The following is a 20,258-nucleotide window of genomic DNA, read 5'->3' as shown; positions in this document are numbered from 1 at the left end:
CACAACAGCAGCCTATCCCTATTTGCTTTTTACGGTATCACAGAAATCCAATGCCACGAGAGATATCAAAAATATCTGATCCAGACACACTTGATTCAGTGACTCCTGAATCCTCATCAGTCAAGCTGAGTTATTCCATTTCCCACTTGGAACCTCTGTCCTAGGAAGGCCATTCTATTGTCTTAAAAATCAGTTTTTCACATTTATTTCAGGTCCTTGCAACTTGAAGACTCATTTTGAATTCTCATCTGTGTTTCACAACATTTTGCATGCCATTTAGGCCATAGAGACTGGTGCATGCTAAGTAGGAAAAGGGGTGAAAGGTCACAGTGCAGATTTCAGCAAAGAACACAGCCTTTTCCGAACAAAAAGCCCAGATAAAACCCAAAATCTGATTATGCAGATTATTCTCCCACGTCACATTCTGATACTCTTATGGTGCATTTGAAGGCTTCTAACATGCCTTTCAGAGAGCAGGGCTTTCATGGCTCACTCAAGGAGAACTAGGAAGGAAAAAAGTAGATTTATTCTGTAATTCTAAGAGCCACCACAACCACAGCAGGAATCTGGGAGGGCATGGCATTCTGCCACAAGACAAAGCAGAAAGAAAACTGTGCTGCTTTTAAGCCAGCCACACTGAAATTAAGCCTACAATTTCAGTATGTTGAAAGCAGCTCTTACAGCTTAGTTACTGTACTCCTAGAGACCTACACTACCCGGGCTCCAAAGTCAAGGAAGAGAGTAATATGTGTTGGCTTATTGTGTCTACTACCCGCCCAAACAGATAAATCATGAGAAACAGCAAGTTTTTTCTGAAAATACAACTTGTTGTTAAAAAGGGAAAAACAAAGCTCCCCAGCCTACTCATGGCCTGCTAGTAACGGCTGAAAAGCTCGTGCCCTCCTTCCAAAAGGACAAGAAACTCAGTGGCTTCATGAGCACTGCCTATTTTTTAAAGCCTATTGTTTTTGACTTCACAACACTAACTTCCTCTTTCTCCACTCCTCAGTAAACATCAGCAGAACAGGAACAGGCAGGTTTAGCCTCTTCCCATTAACACCTTAACTGTACTCACCTGACAGAACAAAATCTTTCAGAGGCACGCTGAATTCTGAAAAATTTCCTTAAAGAAAGTTTTGTATTTTCTCCCAGTGAGTCACTGGTCTGTTACCATTGCCAAACGAAAGGAAGGGTAAGCCGAGCACTGTGGTTACCCAGGACTACCAAAACATTGTGGGTTTGGTAACGACTGCTGGATACAGCTGAACTGGAGGGGCTGTGCTCTTGTCTGCTCAGCAGCATGGCAAGAAAGTGGCCCCAAGAACAAGAAAGTGGTCTCAAGAACACGACCACCCGCTGAAGACAACCACTCAACCCAACCCTGCTACTTGCCTTGCAGGTCTCAGATAAAAACCAACATCTTTGTGGTGAGACGCTGGCTGGGGCACTGGACCCCACATGAAGTACCTACATCACCACCATGGAGAAGCTGAGCAAGCCACTTGTGTGCTCTGCCTTCCCCCAGTTCCCAGGGGGGGAGTACTGAAAGGTAAGCACAAGCTGTTAGCAACTGCAGGGGACCAATTACACAGAGCAGCACTTCAGACAAAATGGGATTGCAGACTGGCTATGGCATTACCCTAAAAGGTATAAACAAGATTGCCCCCCAGTTTTGTTTACTTTTGTACAAACTTTCAACTCCCTCTGAGACTTCCAGACAAAAAACTGCAGTCAAGTCACTTGCAGCAGTTCAAAGTGGATGGGACTATTTTTACTCCATGTATTTAAGAGCTGGTTCCGATTTATTTACCTTGAGCTGCCTATAATCTGCGGAGTTGAACCTGAATCTGTTAGACTTGGCTAAAAGCCACACTTCTCTATGGAAGCCTGTAGTGCTATCAGAAGTAAATGCCACCTACTTGTCTCCAGGTTTCTGCTAAATTTGTTTAAGAAAAAACAGGTAAGAAAGAAGAAATGGTTGCATTTGCCTGTTACTTTCATGCTGTGCAAGACCATAATACTTGACAATGCGCTAATACTGCACTAAGGGTTAAGTAAAGTAATGCCAGTGACAGCTTAAGAGCACAGTTACACAAACAAATTAGAAATATCACAAAATAGGAGTATCGTGCCTCATGTGCCTGATATTGTTCTTTGCTTCCTGCATTACACTGAAAAGATTGTAGGGTTTCTTCCCATTTCACAGTCCCGTTTTGTTAAAGGTTCATATTTTACCTGGAATTTGGCATTGACTGCACTCACTTCCTCCTTGTCCCCCTTACCCTTTTCCTTCGATTGATATTCCAGAAAGAAAAAGGAATGTAATCCCTGCCTTTTCACTGTATTCAGTCTTTAAACTCCTTGGTCCTCCCCTCTATTCAGACCTTGGTCCTCAGAGCTCACCCACACAGAGATTCAAGCATCTCTCTCTTTGCTTCTGCTTTCTCATCTTCCCATGCTGCAGGCTGCTATTGCTAACTCCACCTCTCTTCTCACTCTCTCCTCTTTAGATTCACTTCAAGGCCAAATTCTCTTCCTTGCTGCTGGGCTGACACAGCTGGTAGTGTAGAAAAAGCAGGGGGAGGGTAGCAGAGCAGGGAGCTTTTATTCAGCAGCACTTCCTTAAGCAAGCAGCTGCTTTGAAGCTCTGGGGTCCAATTTCAACTGCTGAAGTTGCTAGCAGTAAAAAAACAGCTACATATAACACTGCTTTCAACTGCAGTTTTGAGATAGTGGACTCTGCCTTTACAGTTCTTTGTCTGAAATGTGATCAGAAGCTGTAAATACACAAAAGCACTTGCTAGGACACATATTAGAAGGAGGAATTCAAGCTGCAGTCCTCAGCCCGCAAGACCTCATCTTACCCTGCTCGCTCCAAGGCGAGCACAAGGTGCTCCCCCCAGCTGTGTTGCTATCTGCTCACTTGCACACAGGACTGCAGAAGAGAGAGAGAGGCAGAAAGCACTGAAATGTTCAGCAGCACACATATGCCCTCCTAAGGGCTAACGTGGTGTGATTTAAGCTTCAGTCCTCCACCTGAGTGGGATTTACGCTTAATCTCCCTGCAGACTTCAACATCAGCCTCCCAGCTGGTTTGGCACTATGCTAATCAGATCAATATATTATTGGATTTACAGTCCATAATCTTGGCACAAATGTGTTAGTCATGGAGGCAGTGCTGTAGTAACATTGTTCTCTGGTACTGTCACAAACATTGCAGGTCATTAAATGTTTTATCATGCTTTTTGTCTGCGTTTTCCAGGGCCACCTGGTAGTTAACAAAGGGAGAGCTAACAGGCAAGCTGAAAATCGTGAATTCAGCTGTCAATGGAGGACTTGAAAGGTTTCATCAGAAGCCACTAATTTCACAAGGAAGTACAACATTTGTCACTGCACAACAATGTCAACACACATTGCTAAGTAGAAATTAAAGCCTTGAGGGATGCCAGTTTACAACAGTGCTGCAGAGACCATGGGCTAAGTTGATGAGAGAACAGATCAGGAATGGAGAGCCTTGTCAGGCAGGCAAGCAAAGTTCCTGTTCCCTGCATAAAAAAGGTGGATGGTCCTCCCTTGATCTTGTATCCTGCAGTGGTTTTGTTTGGGTAACATGCAGATAAAATGGAGAAGGCTGTGTAGTTTGCAATGCTAGGCTTAGACACGAGGAAGGTGTATCCCACGGGCCTTCTGCCTTTAATTCACAGGATCAGCACAACACCTCTGCTCAGTACCACGCATGTAGATGACTGTTATTAGCAAAGACAGACAAGAGCTCTGCTTTACACTACAAAAGCATTACTCACCCTTGCTGCTACATCTCCCTGAAGCACGACCATGTTCATTACCCAGCGTATGTTTAACATTAGCAGGAGCTGCCGGTACTCAGCCTCTTCATAAGACTTTTCAGCATCACCTCCCAAGAGCACAGGATTATCCACAGGGTTGAGTTAGCAAAGCTAAGAGCTAGTGGAGACAAACTGCAGTTTTCTGTCTTTTTTTTTTACGTTCACAGATTTAATTTTGATGGGAAAAACAGAGATACTAACACCCCCAGGGTTGTTGTTTTTTTTTTCCTTTTCAAATCTACCCTCTGCTTGTCTAAGGCTTGTGAGATCCCAGGTGCTACAGGTATGTGTGTGATTAGTCATCTCGGAGCAATACCAGCCAGAGGCTTACCTTCACACAAAGCTTCTGTAGGGAGCCCTGGCAAGAAGAAGAGTGTGTAGGATTACATTACAGAAAATAGGCTGTGTTAAATGAATGTCCTTCACTAGGATGTATTATTCAGCAAGGACCAAGTTAAACCTTTATACAGAGGCCTCAAAGTTGTACTAGTTGAGCTCGAATATTCTGCAGATAGAACTGTACCCTTAGCGTCATGACATTGTTATTTTGTTGGGAAAGGATAGAAAGATAGCCTTTTTCTCACACTGCAAGAAGTAGCCAGTCTTAAAGCCTTGATACTTTGCTGAAGCTAGAAATAGGAAAGTCATCTTGCCTTCTGTTCTGTCCCCGTTTCTGCAAGGAGCTTTGAAGATTTATTCAATGCAATAATGAACATGAACACAGTCCATCGTTGCTCCTTGGCAGTTATATTAAAACACTGCATTGCTTGATTAGGTGAACGATTTCATTTCAATATCTACATAAACCCTAAAATAAGCCAATTTATTACGTAAATGTTTTTCTACTATGCATGAGTGAAATGTTCTCTAATCTCTAAACATTACTGAAGTTAAGAGCTCATTGCTCTTTGCCTCTGAAAAAAGAAGTCTTGTAACCCCTCAAAGAAAAGAGATGACGTGTTATGAGAACATGTTAGATGACTGCACTGCCATTCACTTGGGTTTCTATCTGTTTATATCACAAGCTATTGTAAAAAAGGTTGTACAAGCTATTTACACACAAGGGTAATGACAAGACAGGCAGCAATAACTCAGAAATCAAACAGAGTGGCCTAGACTCAGTATGAGGAAATTACTTGTTTTCTTAAGCAGTTTTTAAAGGTATATTTCACCTCTTGCAAGTGCCTTTTCCCTCGCTGTGAAATACTCCCTGCTGTTCAGAAGCTGAAGCTGCACTTGCACAGCTTGCATGCGTCTCGCTCAGAACTTTTCAGGATACTTCAAGCACAGCAAGATTTTGCCTCTTCCATAAAACACACACCTAAAAGCTTTGAAATTACAGGTGAAAACATAGGTTAGAGACACACCTGACATTTCACTGAGAAAACAATCTTACAACAAGGAAAGCAATAACCACAAATTAAATCAATGATTAACTTAAGCCAAAGACAAAGGGGTTTTGTTTGCCAGGGGAGCATCTTCCAAAGCAAGAACTGCAAGGCCAATGTTGATCCACTTTCATTGCAGAAAGCAAGCAGAAGGCACACAAACGAGGCTGAAGCCCCTCTCACCTTCACATCCAAATTATCCACATTGCAAAGCTACAAACCCTTGGCAGCCATTCAACCTAGGGCCAGAGATGGAAAGTCCACTGTAGTATCTACACCCAACTCTCTGCCTTTGCACACCGGTTAAATAGCTGAGACTTGTTTTCACCCTCTGCAAGGAGGGAGCTTTTGGGTAGTGCCACACTCTCAGCACACAAGCAGTGAGGTGGCAAGGCTGCATGGTCACAGGAGGATGGCATCACAGCTCCTGGTCCTGTGGCTGAGTTCCTCCGATTCAAATGCTGCAGGAGGTGTGATGCCTCTCCCAGGAGCACATTCCTGGCTAAAACATATCACAGGCTTCAATGAAACAGGATGTAGAGCAGGATGCTTGAAAGTCAGGTCTGTGTTTCAGGTCCAGGGGCTCCCATCCCTGTGAACAAGCTCCCCCCCAACCCACTCCTCTCTTCTTACACCCCCCACACACCCCTCGTGCAGCAGCCTGCAAGCTTTCAGCCTCATTTACAGCCTCCATGATAAATGTAATGCATCTGGGGGCAAAGCCTGAGTCATCACAGCTGCCTTAACCCAAATTCCTACAACTGAAGGATCTTTCCAGTAGCAAAAATGGCCACTGTGGTCAGTCTGTCTCTAGTAGGGAAGTATTGGGAGATAATGAGAGCTTAACAGTCATTGCTCCCACCACGACTATTGCAAGGAGACCTAGGGTAACCTTGGGCTGGTTATTTCACCTGAGCCTCCTGTCCCTGAGCTTTGTGAAGACAACAAAGATCAGTGCTCAGCACCCAAATTCCATCATAAAAAAAGATTATTCTGCCTTTCAGGTCTAACGTGCTATTCACACGATAACTTCCCAGCTTAACTTCCTTGACAGCTTGGTTTCCAAAAAGAGTACATGAAGACACCTCCTTGGGATTACACAGAGCTATGGTAGTAACTTCTCTTTACTAAATTTCAAATGAGCAGCCCCACTGCAAGTTTATTTTTATAGCTGTTCAAATTAAACTTGTATGACCTGTCTCTTCTGTAGTCAGCATCAGTGTTATCTCTGCAGATAAATACAATGGAGAACAACAACATTCTCTCTTCTGCAGCCAAATAATTTTTAATCACATTAGACATAGGAATCCTATTGGTAATCTTTCCTCTGGGCCCTCCCAATTCTTAAAGCAGAGGCTTACAGAGAATTCAATTAATATTCCCCCCAAGGATATCACATTCAATCACAGTAAGTGACAAAAACCATGCTCAGCTGGAAAAAAATAAAAATCCCAGCCCCAAACTTCCAGTAGAAAGCTTTTGTCCCGGTAGGCAGAATACCATTAGTCTCATGCGGTAGGGAATGGCTTTGGGTCTTTGCCTTGTCAAGAAAAAAATTGTTTCCCCCAAGTCTTTGTTGTTGCTGAGGGTTTTTCCCTCTAGGATGAATTCCATCTTAATCCAGAGAAGCCCAAAGGAGTTCCCAGGGTCAAACCTTCAGAAGATCAGTGCTGGCTCTGTTGCACTGACTCAGTTTCCATCCTCTGCACAGCGACAGCTGAAGACCACGGAAATCCTGCGTACCACCACCCCCACCGCTCAGGCTGCCAGAGCCCAGAATGCACAGAACAAGAGTGGATTAAATGCCAACCCTTTCTGAAGGGCACCTAAACACGTTCTCAAAGGAAAATGGTGTTCAGACTAAGTCAGAATTTTCTACTGCAGTCAGAGATTTAGCTCAGCTTCACCATGTCACTGCCAAACAGAGAATCAAATCCAAGCTATAAGCACTCTGAGAGCTGGCATTCACCAAGAGCAAATGACAAGACCTGGTCATGCAGACCTTGAACAAAAGTGGCCGCTAGGTCACTCCTGCAGAGGAGGGTGCCCAACTTGAGCGGATGAATATTCACACAGATGGATGCCACACAGTAAAGGCAGAAATTAAACTGCCCTTAGCTGAGTATTCAGATTGCACAGGCACAACGTCAGGGAAGTTCCAGCAGCTGAAGCTGGTGGTTGCTTTGCATTCTCATCTGAAAGAAAAAACAGTCAAGCACTGACTACTTCAAGGAACAAACATTGCCGTGCAATGGGCTGGGGACACAACACTATTCCAGCCATGAGGATCTGTGCTCTCCAGTTGTTGCAGCCTCCAAAGCTCCAGCAGCACTTTGACCCTGCACTGACACGGCGCATTTTGCAGTGATTGCAGAAATGTCACTCTTCAGAGCTGACCTTTACTGAAGAATTTGCAACCTACCTTCATCCCTCACTCCCCACACACATTGAAAAACAACCCAGAGAGCAAATCTGCAGCTCTTGACAGATTTGCTCTCCATGTTACGCAGCCTAAATCATAAAGAGCAGCCTTATCTGTTTGTTTCCATTAGGGCATAAGCTGTTCTGCAACTCCGAGGACTGTGGCTTTAATAACATATATTTAGAATAAGTTTCCCACATATCCTGTCACAGCAAGTTAAAATATGCAGGCGCTGGGTAGAAACACAGCTTCCTAAACCACTCCACTCTGCTGTCAGCAGCTTGAATGCTGCACAAACATACCGGCAGCAGCTGCTGAGTCACAGCAGCAGCGTCTCCCTGCTGCACAAGATTATCCAAGGTTTGAGAAATCTGGATTTCAGAACAGAAACCACTGCCATTACCGACAGCTAGCAGTGAAACAGAACACAGTATTGAGGGGAAAAAAAAATTAAAACAAAGCTAAACTGTTGGCTGTGTTGGGTAACTTTTCTAGTCTTACCAGCTTGTGACAGTGGCAGATGGCCCAGCCTGTAAATTAGCGACTACCAGATGGGCCCACTAAGTAGCTTACTGCAGCAAATTGATTTGGTCGTGGATTTGGTATTAAAATGTCCTTCGCTGTCTGGGTACCATTTGGCCACGGAGCTGCAGCTTCCAGTTGACTGCGATGAAAGCCCAAAGCCCGAGCATTCAAACAGGGCAGTGACTTCTGCGACACATGGGGACAACAGAGGCAGCCCCCATTCACACGTCCGACAGGCATCCAGTGGATTTGTGGCTCCGACAGCCAGAGTCAGCAATAGGTAAGCAGAGAGAACAGATGAGGGGAATTAATTCTGGCTACAAATACAAAATCACTTTCCACTGAGCAGCTGGAGAAGGACACCATGACCTAGGGAAATATCCATCTGGTTGACACAGCTCCTTGAGGACTCACCATTGTGGCTGCAAATGTCAACAGGGAAGGGGTTGCAGCCTATCTGCTACTTCAGTGGCATCCCTCTGCTGCTCTCCTTCTTCGATCATTCTTCCTTCTTCCACCCATTTTGGCCCCAGCTCTTCTGCAGGAGCTGCTTATTGCACTTGGAGAATTTAGACCCTTTCTTGTATATTTTGCTCTTGACCTTTGGTGTAGAAAGGACCCTGTGGCAACGCAACACATGCTACCTTATTATTTAGGGTGAAGTTTGGCCTTTGAAAGGCCAAGACACATTTAGAACCAGGATTTCAGTATCTCAAAGATGATGGAATTACTGGAAAGAAAAAAATATATATAAACATGTCATTTTCCTCCATGTCATGACAGAGGCTGAGAGCCAAATTTCCTAGCACGGTTGTTGTCCTGCCAGACTTCTGCTCAGATTAGAGGAAATTGTCTCAGCAGTTGAGAGCTGAAAGCTGGAGACTGACATTTATTGAAATGAAATACTCCACATTCCTTACATTTCTTCATAAAACCACAAGCATTTTCATCTTCCTAGAGCTTCCTTGTCATGTCCTGGTGTGAAATCCTTTAATCCTCAAACCCAGAAGCCTTTCCATACAATTTAGCTTGTGTTGAAGTCTGGGAAATCTTGACATAATCCTCCCAAGTGACACTCTATGACTGCAAAGGTAATCAAGTCACCAAAGATGACTGGCAAAGAGAAATGACTCAAGATTTCTGTAAGAGCACATGATGTTTTTTTTTTTATTATTATTATTTCTAATATGTAGATAGCTGGCAAAGCAAACCAAACATCCCTCTGTCTAAAGGCTAGGTAGTTAAATCATTTGTCAGTCTGGAAGCTCAGATTTCCTTATTTTACATCGATGATGACCACCAAATGGGCAATGGAGGTTTTACCCACCATATGAATTGTTCCCTCTCCTCTTCTCCTCCAGAAAATCTTTTTGAGACAAAAAGACTGTCACATACCAGGAAGTACAATGACCTTTTGAAGTTGTATCTAACTTTCAGAGCCTTGACCAGGATTTAAAAAAGAGAACAATTTCTCCCCTTCTTTCAAAAGAACTGCAAGTTAGAACTCTTACCATGAGCATACATATATATTATTGCTCCTAATTATTAATAAATCTATGAAAACATCCTCACAAACAAACTTCAGTCCTTAATCCAACACTTAGTGATCCAAACCTAACCCTTATAACACATGGAAAGAGCATCAAAGGCTGACCATCACAGTCTATGAGAAGATATTTGTTATCTTAGCACCTTTGGACGAAATAAAGCATTTAGCACTGGGCCAGGCAGCATCTAAAAACACCGTTGTTGTATAAATCTTTACTGTTGAATCTTGTGTTTTCCTGCTGTAAGTGAGGTAACGAGGTCATTTCTGAAAAGTTTTTACAAGAGGGATGCGGGGTTTAAAGGTCTTTGTGCTCTAGTTGACAAGGCTGTCAAAATCCAGTGAACCGTAAATACTGTGTTATACACAAGCTAACACATAACTATTTATTCCCCAAAAAGGCATATGTTACACCAAAACCAGCCCAAGGAAACCACAGAGCTGCTACATCAAGAGAGGAAGCAAGGAAACCTCGGTCTCAAGGGAGCACTGGGAACTACAAGCAGCTCTCTCTCCCTCTTCTTCAGCTTCATGACTGTTTCTCTAGCACATTTTTTCCTTCTCAGTGCAGACAAGGAGAGTTCCTGTTGTAAGAATCACATCTGGGTGAAGCAAACTCTGTTCTCTACATCACAATTCTGTTCTCTACATCACACATCAGGCCTACCTGAATTCACAGGCACGGAACAATGAATAGCGTGTGCCTTCCTCTGGTCTGCAGGGGTCATTTATCACCCCAGATCTTTAGCCTGAGAAATCTAAATTTCATGTATGCTAAATCTGACTTCAGCAGGAAGAGCGCAGCACTTCACTCAGCATCTGGACATCTGGCACGTCCCATTTTCCCCAGTGAACTCACTGTTTTCTCTACGATCCCACCAAATGGAGTCCAACCCTGAGAACCGAGGAGATATTTTTTTGGAATGAAAAACAATCTGGCATTTTTCAGGATAAGGTTTATTGTTGTAGTTTCATTTCCTGTTCGTCATTCTTCCTTCTGAAACTCTCCTCCACTGAATCTCAGTTTGTCTTCAGATTTTACCCATGACCTGGTCTGACCTGCCTTCTAACCTCTGCCTCTCAAACTGCTTTACTGTCATGTCCTCCCATCCAAAAAAAAAAAAGAAAAAAAAAGACACCAAACAACCAAACAGCTCTGTCGGCAGTGAAGCATGCAAATTTGCATTTAGCAAATTAACCAGCAGCAACAGAAGTCCACAGTGCAGGAAATCTGTCTCTGCTGCTTGGGGCCCTGTCTGCCATCCTCCTGATTTTCTGCCTGCACTTATCCTCCAGCTACACCTCCTCTTTCTGCTGCCTTCTATACCATCAACATCTTTTTCATGGAAGGCTAAACTGATTTTTCTGGATACTTCTGCCACTCAGGTGGCTTATTAGTGTGCTCTTACCAACCAGCTCACCTGCTCTGGAGCCACTGAGGATGAGCAGCAAGGGGACACGTTCCAGCCCCTCCTCATTGAAACAGATTTCTGGGTTTTAAATAAGTAACTGAGAAATAAGAAATTTTATTTAAGTAACTTTAAATAAGTAATTTTCACTGCAGTGAAAATAATCATTTTCTGTTCAAAAAGGAGAATTTACCCTCTAAACCTGATCTGCTCACTGTAATGCTAGTCATCCTAACTCATTACTAACTACTTATTTTTGCTTCCACAGACACCAAAAGCACAGTACGCCCTTTCTAGATCTGTTTTCTGAGTCATTAATACATCCCAATTCAAGTCCTTCTGGAAGAAACAGAAGCAAAAACTTGCTCATAAGATCACAGCCCAGCCTGAGCTCTGATCAGCTCAGTTTACTTTCATTCAGGGTTTTTCTCTCCATTTACCATCCATTCCACTTCTTTCACAGGATGGCAGCTTCACTTTAGCACCTTCCATTCCTGGCATGTGTTTGAGATCCTGGCTAGCTTGTCTTGACAGTAAGGACACTAATGTTATGCTTCTGGCAGTTTTCATGCCCTCCCAGTTGCAATGCACACTGTTGGTCCCATATTACCTTATGGAAGCCACGTAGACTAACTATCCTTTTTAGGGGATAATAGTTATCCAACACATTCCTCCCTGTCTGTCATCATCATCCTCCACTCTTCTAGTTCCCTGTCTTCCTTTCCTTGTTTCCTTTATTTTCCTTTCTTAAGGAGTAATATCCACAGAGGGAAAGGATTTGCAACACAACCTGGAAAATGTAAAGCTGTGGATACTGCAATCAAGTGAATTCTGTAGTAGAAAACAGCATATCTCCCACCATGCATGCACAGAGCTTCCCAGTGAACATTTCTGCCCTAGTTTTGCCATAAGGTGAATAGTACAAAAGGGTTCTCAAATTGTACCAAGAAGCTACACAGGGAAGTGCTATCTTCATCCTCCTGTTGCAGATATTAAGTATAGGAGAACGGGCTTCAGCTTTTTCTAGCTCTTGTGCATATTCTTTCCTCATTTAAGTAAAAGCAACTTTTGTGTACCACACAAGTATAAGGAAATACTTATTTAACATTTTCTGAAATCACTTGTATCAACTCCAAGCTATCAAGCTATCAACAGTTACAATAAGCCTAAGTTAGTCCAATTCAGCAGCCAACAGCCCCTCAGCCCCTCCACATGGCTCGTTGCCCATCAGGTCAAACACAGGAGCAGCTTCTGCACTGTTACTTATGTCAGCCCATGTAGGCTGTACAGGCTCATGCGATTGATATACTTGACTGATGAAATGCATCACTAGAGCACGTTATCCAAGTATGCCCAGAAAGCTGCAGATAAAAATATCTAAGAGCCCAGAAAGCTAAGATAAAAATAGGTTAAATGTTGGGATTATGAACTGCAACACTTTCTCTTCTTAGAGTCACCTTAACCTCAGCTGTTCATGGCTTGGTAGCTTCTGTGACCCCCTCCAGAGAGCTTGAGCTGTAACAAGAACCCCTCTGTGATACAGAGGCAGGCAGCAGTATTGTCTGTTCAGTGAGTGCCTTCCTGCAATGCAGATCATGACAGCTTGATACGTTATTTTAACTACAATCAGCTTTTATAGCTTCTCTTATGCAATCCGAACTGACAATAAAAGGCTTACTCTTCCAGGTCACAGCTCAAACTGCTTCAAAGTCAGGACAAATGACTTATTCTCATACCTGCTATCAAACTGGTTGAAGCTGCTGATGCCCATGAGAAAATTGCCAGCCACTTTACACCTGTAGGAAGTCAAATTGCACACCATGTCCTAACCTTCAGCACAGCCGTGTCCTATGTGTCCTATTAGTGTTCCTTGTGCTAGTAGAAGTGATGAAGCTTGTACAGATTTGATCAAGTTTAGACGTTAAGCATTCACGAGCTCACAGTATCTAGGAGTCCTTAGCTGTCAGAGTACTTGAAAATAAGGAACAATAAGCAAGTAACTTATTATTTTCCTGCAGTCTACAAATTGCTTGACTCTGTTAACGCAAAAAAAAAAAAAGAAAAAAAAAAGAAGAAAAACAGTACACCAGCTTAACCTCTGCTGAGAGAAGGGACAAAACATGAATTATGAAATGAGTCAGGCCTGAACTTTGTCGGGCTATGGACGAAGCACTCCAGCTAAATGGTTCAACTGTTTACAGTTACACTTCATCACAGTTTAGTGCACTTTTTTTTTTTTTTTAACAGTGAAGCAATGAAGACTTGAATAAAGCCTGGTCCTCTGTTGAACTGATTCCCAGAGCAGAACTATTTAACTTCCCTCTTTAGCCAGGCATGAATTCAGCTCTGTTCTGTGATATGGCATTCAGAGCTGTGTCTCAGACTCTAACTGTGGATGTTTAAACACTGTACACCTGTGGTACACATACAGCCATTACATATTTCTATATGTAAAACTTTTCTTCTAGTCACGTATTGTTGTTTGACAATAGGGAAGGCCTTGTGGGAGAGGTGATGGTAGGTGGCTGTCTTGGCCACAGTGACCATCGAAGAGCTGAGTTCAAAATGTTTGGTGTAACGAGAAAAAAGGCCAACAGTTTTTAATATTAATGATAGATCTTGGGCTGTCTGGTCCTCAGAGTTGGAGGACCATTGCTGGGGGAGCAGGGACTTTTTACTTGTAGCCACCAAAATTGTAAGGGACTGGTTATATCAGCTGGATGCTCATAAGTCCATGGGGCCCAAGGGGATTCACCGCAGAGTACCGAGGGAGATAGCAGATGTTACAGCTGGACTCCCCTCAATTTAACAGAGGTTTTGGGAGTCTGGGGGGGTCCCTGCTGACTGGAATCAGGCTAAGAGCCAAGAGGGCAAACCACATTTGGAGGTGCATTAACCACTGCACAGCCAGACAGTCAAGAGAGGTGAGTCTCCTGCTGTATTTAGTGTTAGTGCAGCCTCACCTTGAATATTCCATGTAGTTCTGGGATCCACAAACCAAAAAGGTTGTTGAGGTCCTGAAAAGCACCCAGAGGAGGGCAACAAAGCTGGCATAAGGGCTGGAGGGCATGTCCTGTGAGGAAAGGCTGAGGACGCTGGGTTTGTTTGGTCTGGACAGGAGGAGGCCAAGAGGCGTCCTCGCTGTTCCCCGAGGCGGGGAACTTCTGGTGGAGGTGTCGGCCTCCATGACAGGACAATGGCTGAGGCCCCACCCCGTCCCGTCCCCAGGCAGCACTGAGCAGTGCCCCGGGACCCTGCTCAGCCCCCCTGGGACCCTCAGCAAGAAAGCCTTGGGGTGCCCAGCAGGACTGGGCAGGATGCTGACTGTGGCTTGGGGCTGCCCCTCACCTCAGTGCCTGGGGACGCCTCCAGAGCGAGGCCTGGAGCTGCCTTCGGGCCTTTTGTTTTTTTGCCTATATGTGCTGAGCAGGCACCCGCTGGCCCTACATCACGGCCAGACCCTAACCTCCTCTCCCCTTGCGCTTTCCACACTGCCCAGCCAGCGTTAACCCCCCTGGTGCCTTGCAGCAGCACCAGCAGACCTCTCAGAGGCCCATTGGGGCCCACGCGTGCCCAACTGGCATAGCTATACCCATTACTCCATGAAAAGGGACTGTGAAAAACTGCCACGAGGGCAGGGAATAAAGCAACTTTTTATTAATTCACGCACATCACTTCTGGGAGGGAGGATGGTGTAGTGTCAGTGTCTGTATGCTCGTCTTTCCTCAGGTACCCCCCTAGAGCAGTGATCATCCATCCCATGGGAAACAGTCACCTCCTGTAGCTCTGAGCTGCAGGGCAGAGTTGGAGGGAGAAAAAATAGGGCTGGGGAGGAGGACAGAAGCACAGAGAGGAAAAATGGGAGAGCCAGCTGGAAAGGGAATTATTAAGAGAGATGAGGGGACTGGTATTGGGAATGAGAGAAATATGCCCTATGGCTGTCAGTGTTCAAGAGGCATTTGGACACTGCCCTCAATAATGTGCATTAGGTTTTGGTTAGCCCTGAAGTGATCAGCCAGCTGGGCCTGATGAACTTTGTAGGCCCGTTTTCTAACTGAAGTATTCTAGTCTAAAAGTTGAGTTGATATTCTTGGAAATTTAGAGCAGACAAGTGCAAATCCTGAGCCCTGAACACATGGCAAGTCCTGCCTCTACAAAGTAGCTCTGGGGCTTAGTTCTCAGCGGGCTCACAGGAAAGCATGCCTTTATGTGAGGATCAGAGAATTTGAGACAGGAGGCTAGTCTTTAAAAACTTCAAGACAGCAGTCCTGTGGTTAAATCAGTACTTCCAAGCCTGGTATACCGATAGTCACTTCTGTCAAGGAAATTATTCAAGTAAAGTACTGCAACAGAGTCTAATATTAACCCTTGCGGAGTGATGCATACACTTTTGGGTTCACATTACATTCAGTTACAAGTCTGACATTTTTTCAAGTGCTCCCACTGGGTTAGCCCTACAGGACATAGCTGCACAGCCAGGATTACAAAAGGGTACTACTATAGGTTTATGCTGCTAAGTGCTTCTATTAGAGTAAAACACACTGACTTCACCCAGCACCCTTTGCCACATAGGCTGAGAAGGGGTCTTGATTCTTTTGGAGGATCTGGCCAGAAGAAGCAAGTAACTTTAGTTAGAGATTAGCTTTGCACCCACTAAACAGTTTTTATTAATATTCTTTATCCAGTTTTACTTCCAGGCATTCGTAGACAAAAGCTCTTATTGAAATACCAACTCCACCCCCTACTAGTCGAAAATATTTTTTCCCTTATGTTTTCTTCCAGCCTATAAATAGTTAAGATCCGCTTTTATTCAGTTGCCATTACCACCTGAAGTGTTGCTTTGGCTTTTGGAGAGCCCAGTTCCATTCCTCAAGCTGTCAGCTAAGCAAACAATTACCTTGCTTCCTCAAATTATTTGGAAAAGACTCTGGCGGTCTTCTGTTGCAGCATACACCATTTTCTTCAGTGCAATTAAAAACTCAACAATTTCTGTGGGAAAACAAAAGGGACAAACCTCCAATTAAATGTACAGTTCCAGCCAGAAAAGGGGCAAAAGCACATGAAAGTGTGGAATAATACAAAAGAATATTTTTTTCCTGTCTGATAAAATTTGGACAAGTAAAAGTTCAATACCACCGTTTATTTCTGGAGGCATCTGATTGTCTCTAATATCAAGCATTCAATATCATAAAGCTAATAAATTGTTTAACCTCTCAGGCATTTACAAGCAGTTTTTTAATCCATAGTTGGTAATAGTTACGGAAAATCAGCTGTTGGTACAAGCCTTCTCCTTGAGATTGACTGATAGCTAAGTAGTTCCTCTTTAGCCATACAGATACTTTTCTGTTGACAAGTAAGAGCATGCAAGAGAGGAGCACTTGACATCCGTGCCCTAACTCCTCCTGTTTTGCACAAACTGCTTTGCACATTCTGTGCTTTGCACTAATTAAAGGGTCGTCAGCCTCTGGATGATTTGGCTGCACAGATCTCAGATACCAACTTTTGCTTTAAGCTTAAACTTATATGGGAAGAGAAAAATATGAATTGTCTGATGTTGCCTGCCCCAGGCTCCTCCACACACATCTCAACATTGATTCAGCAAGGGAGCATTTCATAGCTTCCTCCTCAGAGGAAATAAATATCGTTGCAGTTCTGCATGTTTATACAGTCCATCTCTATTTAGCTGAAGGTTAAATAGTTATGTAAAGCTTACTCTGAGATGTTTCTCCTCTGCAGAAGGCAACTAAGGGGTGGATTTACATTTCATAATATTTCGTTTTTCACTAAAACCTGAATAAGTCTTAGTTTTCTTCTGTCAGATTGGGTAAGAAAAATACATCGCTTCTTGAACGCAAAGTATTCATTCTGCCAGATCTACGCTTTTCTTAATCTTCTCAGAGAAGTAATTATGCTGAGGAACCACTTGAACTCCTCTGAAACTACAAGGTCCTGGAGTGGCAAGCAGCCAAATTCTATAAAAATTATTGGTATAAAGAAAAATGTATTTGATGAAGGCTCCTGCTGATGTCGACATGAGACACCAGCAAGGCTGAGGGCTAAAAAACTGCATGTGCAGCTAGAATTAAAGCCAGCTCCATGCGGGATGAGTGTAATAAACTATGAAATACTGCCAGCTCCTGAGTCCTGTTTGCATCATTTTAATTTTCCACATAACACATTGACATGCTTCGTTTCAAAGGGGTTTATAGCAGCATTAAAAATTTGTCACTGCCTTGTTTTGATTGGAGCTGGTGCCTCTTCGTTATCAGGATTGACACAGCACGCTTTTTGCGGATTGACAGACATCTCCCTCCCTTTAGGATATGGAAATGGAGATGTCTGGGAGCACACATTCACATGGAACCAACTTTCCTCTGGTCCTGAAAGCAAGCAGCATCATCAAGTAATTAAATGGAGTTTAGGAGTTTTATTTCTCGGGCTGACCATCAAAGCAATAGCTTAGTAGATCAAGTTCTGTCTGGAGTCAGGGACTCATCAGTACAGACATCACTAAAAAGGTCTGCCTATGGCAAGGCAATCTATACTTCCAAGTGACATTTTAGCTGTGAAGACATCTTCAGCTCCAATTCTCCCTCTTGGTAAAAAGAGACTGATTCTCTCTCCATCTTCACAGACACCTAAGCTAGCGCATAGTCCTCAGTCTATGTCAAAAACAAAATAAATCTGTCAAAAACTGATGCTTTGCAGCCCAGCAGTCTGGCAGTGCGGGTTGCAAACTCCTGTGAACATTTCAAACTTATTGCAAATGGGAGATGTTAGCACCGGAGTATCTCAGGTTCATGAATCACGTCTCTTTTTGAGAGATTTGATGATATAAAATGGGGGCACTGCAGCGTAGGCTTTAGGTGAACTGCTGTGCTTATGTGAATTGCAGGGCGTCCTCACCAGCAAAGAACTCCAGCTAACCTCAGCTTCCTGAAGGGCTGCCTGGAATGCCAGTTAGCCTATTTAATAAAAGAAAAATACACCCTCAAGGGTCCTGAGCAACAGTTAATAACACCCAGTGACAGCAAAAGAGTGACATTACAGAGGTTTTGGTAAGGGAGCTCAACTAATGGCTTTAACACAGCAGACAGAGGCTGCTATGAGCTGAGTTTTGCGGATCCTGATATTGCACTGTTGATTGATTCTGCAATTGCTAAGGCAGCCTAAGCACTGCATGATAAGCTCTCTGAATGCGGACCTAATGGGCTTCAACGCTTTACGTTCACTTCCAGCCTTCTGCTTGTGGAGGTACAACTGGTTGTAACTGGAGTCAAGTGGCTTGAAATCCTCTTGGGCCTGACCTGCAGTGAGTAGGAAGTCACAAATTGTGACATTACACTTTCTAAAAAGAGTAACTAACTTCTGTTCTGTACAGCAGCTGGTGCTTGGTACAGTGTTACTGGTGCTCAAAATAAAACCTCCACTGCCTCATTAGCTTGGTCCTGAAGTCCTGAAGTGTGCCCTCCCAGGGAGGCTTGTATTATTTGGAGCCTGGAGCTTGGTGCTGAAGGATTCACGGCTGCTCTAGAAGCTGAGTTTTACCACCAAAGGCTGACTTTTCTGGCTTACTACGGAAATGGGCACTTGTTGGCACAGAGCTGAGCAGCTGCAGTTTTGTCAGGCTTGTTAACGAGTCAGAGGCCACATGTAATATTGCATTTCAAACACCACTCTGTTTCTCCTCTGTTTTAGTTCCTAGAACTGCTCTTCTGCTTATCTGCTGCTGGCTGGCAACGCTTGGCATGTCTCCTGCAACCAGGCCTCCTCGAATCCCTTAATTAAGTCTGATATTTAATAGATGAGAGAAAAATGGCTCCAAAACCTCTGCGAATTGCAGGCTAAGTAGCCAAACATTTAGCCAACTGTGACAGCTCTGGGGACACAGACTACCACTGTTCCTCCTCTGTGACTGGCAACTTTAGCATGCTTCCAGCCTTCACCTACCAGGCAGGCACTGGTCCTCCTTTTCAGGAGATGCTCTAGACAGGGAGGGTGTCACTTTCTCTCCTCCCTCCTCCTTTGCCAGCCCCTGCAGGGCCTTACCAGACTCTAAACAGCTCTGCATGTTATGAACCCCCCATGGCTGTGTCCCAGTAGAGGTATACCAGACCCACACCAGGAGCCTCACCTGTGGAAAGGCATACAGCTTCTTCAGACACCATTTCTGCAGCAAGGTGCTTGCAAAAGAAAATCAGAAGGATCATGCGCAGGCTCTGTGGCAGTGGCAACAAAAAGGGAGCTCCGACATGCACATAAACCCAACAAAATCCATTCATGTTTACCAGAGTACACAGTCAACAATCGTATTCCATTCCTCTAATGACTAGCAGGCCGCTGCATCTCACTGATGCATAAGCTGGCTTTCTGCTGCTATTGTGAAAACAAATTATTTCATGCATGAATGGCCTTAATATCAGTTCACGCTCCAAGCTGTTCTGCTGTGCTGACATATGTACGCCCTGTTCACCCTCACTGCAAAAGGAAAATTTGCTCCGTGAACCACTGATCAGATAAAGCAGTAAATGGATGAAAAAATAACATCAGCATCGATACATTTCCCACTGTTCTGCCCCTTTGCCATGGGAACCCCTGCTTTGCTGCTCAGCGTAAATACAGGGTGAGTGGACAAGCAAGAGGGCTTCAGCATCTCTCTGTCTTCACTTCCATCCCAGCCTCACAAAGCACGTATTTTTCTACCTGTCACAGTTGCATTGCTCTTTCCCCACTGAGACAGTTATGTAAAGGAATAAATTTTGACCTGAGCAGTACTGGCCACCTCAACTAGTAAACAACCATAAAAACCACCAGCTACCGACACGAGAATATTATAAATAGAAATATTCCCTATAAGCAGCTTGTGACTAAGCTCACTTTTGAGCTAATAACTTCCCATGGAGATAAACTCTGCAGGAAAGCTCACAGAGCTATAAATACCCAGAATTCATTAACAGATCTTTTTGCTGCAAAAATTCTTTTCCGGCTGTGCCTCATGACACTGGTGCTCCCAACCCATTCTCTTTTCAAAAGCTGCAATTGTTTAACCTCCAGATCCAGCTGCTCTCAGAAATCCACAGGAAGAAAACATTGGGGCAGTTTCACATAATAAGACATTATTCT

General features: G+C 43.9%; 1 protein-coding gene across 5 annotated transcripts in view; it reads right to left on the bottom strand.

The window, feature by feature from the left end:
* TRPM8 (transient receptor potential cation channel subfamily M member 8) overlaps positions 1-20,258 on the bottom strand; it is a 140,487-nt gene that overhangs the window by 88,366 nt on the left and 31,863 nt on the right. The window contains exon 1 of one of the 5 annotated variants that reach the window (XM_040560967.1): positions 5,534-5,926. The exons of the other annotated variants lie outside the window; for them this stretch is intronic. The gene's annotated coding sequence lies outside the window, so the exon portion shown is untranslated. Of the gene's footprint in view, positions 1-5,533; positions 5,927-20,258 lie in introns of those variants that run through there. 5 annotated transcript variants of the gene reach the window in all.

Source organism: Cygnus olor, chromosome 6, assembly GCF_009769625.2.
Source record: "Cygnus olor isolate bCygOlo1 chromosome 6, bCygOlo1.pri.v2, whole genome shotgun sequence".
Lineage (NCBI taxonomy): Eukaryota > Metazoa > Chordata > Aves > Anseriformes > Anatidae > Cygnus > Cygnus olor.
Note: the sequence above shows the minus strand (reverse complement) of the source record. Positions and strands in the feature narration are given on the sequence as shown.